The sequence below is a fragment of the Leiobunum rupestre genome, chromosome 11, assembly GCF_980474605.1.
Source record: "Leiobunum rupestre chromosome 11, qqLeiRupe1.1.hap1, whole genome shotgun sequence".
Taxonomy (NCBI): Eukaryota; Metazoa; Arthropoda; class Arachnida; order Opiliones; family Sclerosomatidae; genus Leiobunum; species Leiobunum rupestre.
The window spans coordinates 23957812-23963406 of NC_143394.1; positions in this window are offsets into that span (position 1 = coordinate 23957812).

Genomic DNA, 5595 nt, shown 5'->3' on the forward strand with positions numbered 1-5595 from the left:
CGATGAGGGGAACATTTGAAAACATTATTTTAAATTAATATACTTATATCATATTTGAGAACAAAATTTATCTACAAATATTTTATGATATTGGCGAAAATATCTCCAACTGGAAGCCATTTGCAATCTTGGTTTTTGACAAACATGGACAAGTAACAATACTCAGATAGGTATTGTGGCACAAATTTACTATCCTTGGTTGAGTTAATGTTGGATTTTGCCCAGCGATTGTTAATTTCCGCAGAACAAGCCTTAGAACGATAAGGCACCATAGTCGAAATCGATTTTGTAGGTCAAAAACCAATGAGACCAACGATATCTCCCAATATTCGTCTACTTTGGCCTAAAATCTAGCAAATGATCAAGCAATTGCACGTGCATCACGTGCTCAAAACGCCAAAAGCCAAATTATTGAGGTACTAATAATATAAATATTAACAAAATCAAGTCTAAAATATTGGTACTCTCGTCAAGTACCCGTTTGTACCCTGAATTTTCATTTTACAGGAAATAGAGAAACAAAAACGCCATCTAGGGGGGGCGACACTCATAGTAAAATCATACCGAAAAAATAAAGTCAGAGCTGAACAAGATTAACCTTAAAAATGCAAGAATTTGTTCTTGCCATTTTAAAGTAGATGCTTTTATTTTAGATTTAAAACCAGAAATGTTCCCAAAAAAAATCAATTCCAGCTCTAATGCTAGGAAATTATAATCTGTGATAAAAACCCAAATATTTTGACACCAATCAAATCTAATTGCTCACAAATTAGAGAAACTCTAATTGAGAAAATAATACATTCTTCCTTGGACATACTTAAGTGACAAACCAAAGATAACTTCTCCCTTAAGTTAAAAGTAAAATCAAGATTAATGATAAACGAGTCTCGGTCTCCAAAAAGTCTTTCACCTTTTAAGTAGCCACCCAAAAAAACCAGCTCAACAAATGCAGAAAACAGTAACGTTCCATAAAGCAACCAATCGCAGTCAAATGATATGGAAGATTCTGGTGTTATCTCCTTGTACGACTGTCAAAACTTAAGTTCCTCAAATATTAGATCTTCTCGAAGTACCAATTCCAGCCCAAATTTATCTCAAAGTCATGATTATTCGTAACATTAATAGTATTAAACTTAATATGATATGATATATCTTTTGTTAAAGTAGATTAGGAATTTATAATTTTAATATGTGTAAAGGCTTTTTGAATGTATAATTTGATAATGTGATTTCAAAATCAAAACTACTGGTAAAATTTTTAATATTAAACTTCATTTCTCTTGTTATAACACAGGAATTTATAATAGTGCAAATAGTTCGGATTTAAAATGTTATATTTTTCTAATAATGATCTCAAAGATCTGACTTTTGAAATGTTTGTTACTTTTTCTAAGTATCAATGAAACTTGACATTAAAACTATATTGTGCCAAGATTCATGTTGATATTTTACATAAACTACATCACCTAAGAAAATTAATTAATAGATAAAAGTTATCTATATTATTTTGTTTCAAAAATATATCTCTCATATTTTATTAATTAAAGTTTAAAAATGTGGAATCTTGAAATAACTCATTTATATTATGGGTCTATAAATTCTCTAAAGACAGACAGCTCTAAAATAAATATAAGCCATCTTTATCGCCCGTCAGCTCGAGTTGCTGGAACCCAATTATGACGTCACTGGCTTTACGCGAATTTTCCCCAGCGTAAGTTCCGAATGCGCCCTCGTTGAGCAAATATACAAAAATACAATTAACACTCAGTTCACTTATTTTCAATTTTAACTGTAACTGTCTTTTCTTATATTAGTAATAACATTTAATAACGACTCTTTGTTACAATTTTTTTTCTGCTAAAAATGTTATTTTAATTATTTCATAATCTTTACACTTGTTTATAAATTTTTTCTGTTGTATTTTTAATTATTTTTTGTTTTATTATTACCCGAGTTTTTTCTCTTGTACCAATATGTTGTAACTGAGGGCTATAAGTCGCAAGAAGACTTGGCCCTCAAATATCTTAATATGACTCTAAAAACAAATAAAATAATTTGAATTTAATACACTGAAACCCAAAACCCAAATTATTTAATATATACAACTGATTAACTTTTAATTACATACAATTCGATTTTTAACATCCTCCCCCTTTTGAACAGCGTTCAAAACGTTTAACTTTCAAGGGGATATAGCATTTGGATGGGTCGTCTCAGACGATTTCCATTTGGAAAGCGAACCATACATGATCGTAGCACTTTATCTAGCCTACTCTCTACTACGTCTTCCACAACCGCCATTCTCCACATTAGGCGTGGGAGTTTACTTTCTTCGATTACAACTACGTCACCAATCTTTAAAGCTTCGGTAGGGGTACAATTAGGCTTATGTTGTGCCGATCTCAATTCTAACAAATAATTGTTTTTCCATCTTGACCAAAAGCGGTATAACAAAGTTTGTCGGTATTTTAACCGTCTAGTTAATTCTTGTTGAGGTTGGTTTAACACTTCATTATTTGTATACACTCGGGATGGCAACGAGGTTAAGCGTCGGCCGATTAAAAAATGAGCGGGGCTCAAGGGAGCCGGCTCTCCGGCCAATTCGTATACGTAACTGATTGGCCGAGAATTTAAAGTGGCCTCAATTTCAATTAATAAGGTAGAGCCTTTCCGCGAGTTTTGCGGAGGGATGATTTGACTGAACGGACCATCCTCTCCCAAAACCCTCCCCACCAAGCCGCCCTGTCCGCTATATAGCGCCACTGTATTCGGAGGGACCCGAAATAATTCGTAACTTCCGGATGCCTTAGATTTTTTCAAAGTTCATTCAAGTCCGACTCTGCTTTTTTAAATGTCTTTGCATTGTCACTGTACACAATGTTACAAATTCCACGTCTCGCGCAAAATCTCCGAAAAGATAACAAAAATTTATCAGTTGATAGATCTGACACTAGTTCCAAATGTATGGCACGCGTAACCGCGCACGTGTAGAGCGCGATATAACATTTTTCACCGTTTGTGTCGTATAACGGACCGACAAAGTCGATGCCGCAAACCGAAAATGGGGGCGATGGAGTAATTCGGGCCTCCGGCAGGGGTGCCATGACCGCTACCGGTGCCTTCGCTCTGAATCTTACACACTTAGGGCAGCCTCGTACTTCTCTTTTAATTAATCTCCTAATTTTATTCAACCAAAATTTTTCTCTAATTTCAACTAGAACATATGACTGTCATCTACAATTTATTCTGTTAACCTATTGTTACGCGACAAGATCCAGGGATGCTTCTCCTGGTAACTAATATCCGCGGCGTCTAGACGTCCGCCTAAACGCAATAGACCATCTTCGTCAATAAAAGGTGACAACGACAATATTCAAGCCATTAATTTCGACGGAATAATTTTCTTCCTGCGCATGTTTGACCCATTGTTTTTCAGCGTCGTTTATTTCATCCACTGATAAAGAACCGATAATTCTATCAATTTTCTTAGCTGAATTTCTACAATTTTTTACGAAGCGTCTAACCCAAGCAGTAAGCCTATAAACCATATTGACGGAACTATATTTCGATAGGGCGAATAGGGGGTTTTTATTTTCCGTTTCAGCGACAATAGCCAGGCTAGCTTCGTAATGCACTTTTCTTTTCAATTTGGATAGTAGGATTTTCCTCGGAAATCGATGCTGAATTTAACTTAATTATTCTATTATTTTCGGATAACCAAGGAGGTCCGAAAAGCCACAGTTTAGAGGTCTTAAGTTCTTCAATCGTTACGCCGCGCGATGGCAAATCAGCCAGGTTTTCAACTCCGACAACATGTTCCCAAGAAGAGGGGTCTGTCAACTTTTGTATTTCTTTCACCCTGTTCGAAACGAAGGGTTTCCAACGTGCCGCGTTGTCTCGAACCCAGTGCAACACTATTGTCGAGTCGGTCCACATTCGAACCGCTCGCGGAGAGTACACTAACGTTTCCACTACATTAGAAATAAGCCTCGCACCTACAACTCCGCCCATTAGCTCCAATCGAGGTCATGTTAAGGTTTGCAAAGGGGCGACTCTAGTTTTTGATGCCACCATAGAGGTGATCACCTGGCCATTCGGATAGATGCCCTTTACGTAAACAACGGCTGCGTAGGCGCCTTTACTCGCATCAACAAAACAGTGGACTTCTATTTCGGGTTCTATTTTTGTTGGCTCAGTTGCGAAATAGTAGCGAGGAATTTCTATTGTCGTCAGGTGGGGGAGCTCCTCGCACCACGCGTCAAATTTCTGGGACAAGTCGTCTGGTATGAGGGAATCCCATTTCAGCCCCCTACTCCACATCTCCTGGAAAATTATCTTAGCACGCATCGTGAAAGGGGACAATAGACCCAGGGGGTCGAAAACTTTGGCCACGATTTTTAAAACCGAACGTTTGGTATTTTCCTTTTGCCCTAACAATTTCAGGATTTCACGGACGTCAAAACTGAAAGTATCCCACTCCTCATTCCACGATATGCCTAAAACTTTTGTATTTATGATGGGGCTGATTTGGCTCGCTACATTACTTTCTACCTTGGGTTTCTCCCCCCACTTTTCCCTTATTTCGCTAGTTACTGTGAAACTTTCTCAATTTCATCCCCGCTTCCGCTAAAATATTTGACGTTTGACTGATCATTTGATCGACTTCACTAACCTCTTTTTCCCCTGAAATTAAATCATCGACATAAAGGTCGTTATCCAACACTGCGCTAGCTTTGGGGGATTTTTCAACGTAATTTTTGGCATGATATTTGATTGTGGCCGACAGTAAGAAAGGCCTGGCCGTGCAGCCGAAAGGAACCCTCGCAAACCTGTAAACCACTAATTCCTTTCTATCCGTACCGGATAAACCCTTAATCCCAAAGAATCTTAAGGCATCCCTATCTGACTCTGCCACGCTAATTTGATGGAAAGCCTTTTCCACGTCGCCGGTGTAAGCGACTCGGTGTTAAAGAAAGCGCGCCAACATTTCGAAAACTAAAGGGAGGAAGTTGGGCCCCACCTCTAGACAAGCATTAAGGGAAAGGAAACCCCTCTTGAGAGAGGAGCCGTCGTAAACAATTCTTAGGGTTGTAGTTTCGCTATTTTCGCGCGTAACGCCTCTGTGGGGAAAATAATAGTGGCCGGTGGGCTTCGGATTCTCTCGATCATCAACCATTTCCACAATTCCCGATTTAATTTGTTCTCGTATAATCTCGTCATACTTGATCAATTCTAGGGGTTTTGATTCTAAGTTTCGTAACAAGTTAATTGTTCGCTTCTTCGCTACTTCTAAGTTGTCTCCCATCAAATTGCGATTAGGCTTCCAGGTTAACGGTACAACGTAGCGCCCCTTTTCAAATCTAATATTCTTCTCAAAATCACTTAAAACAGTTTCTAAATAGCTAGTTTTCGTGTCTACGCTATCATGAATCCCTATTGACTCCAAATCCCAGAAGGCGCGCAACTGATCGGATACTAATTTTTCTTCCGACTGGGATCACTGCGATTGAGTTTACTCCTATAGATGATCCTTCTCCTTCAGATTTCCCTTGTACTGTCCAACCCAAAACGGTGTTGATGGCCATTAAATCTGGA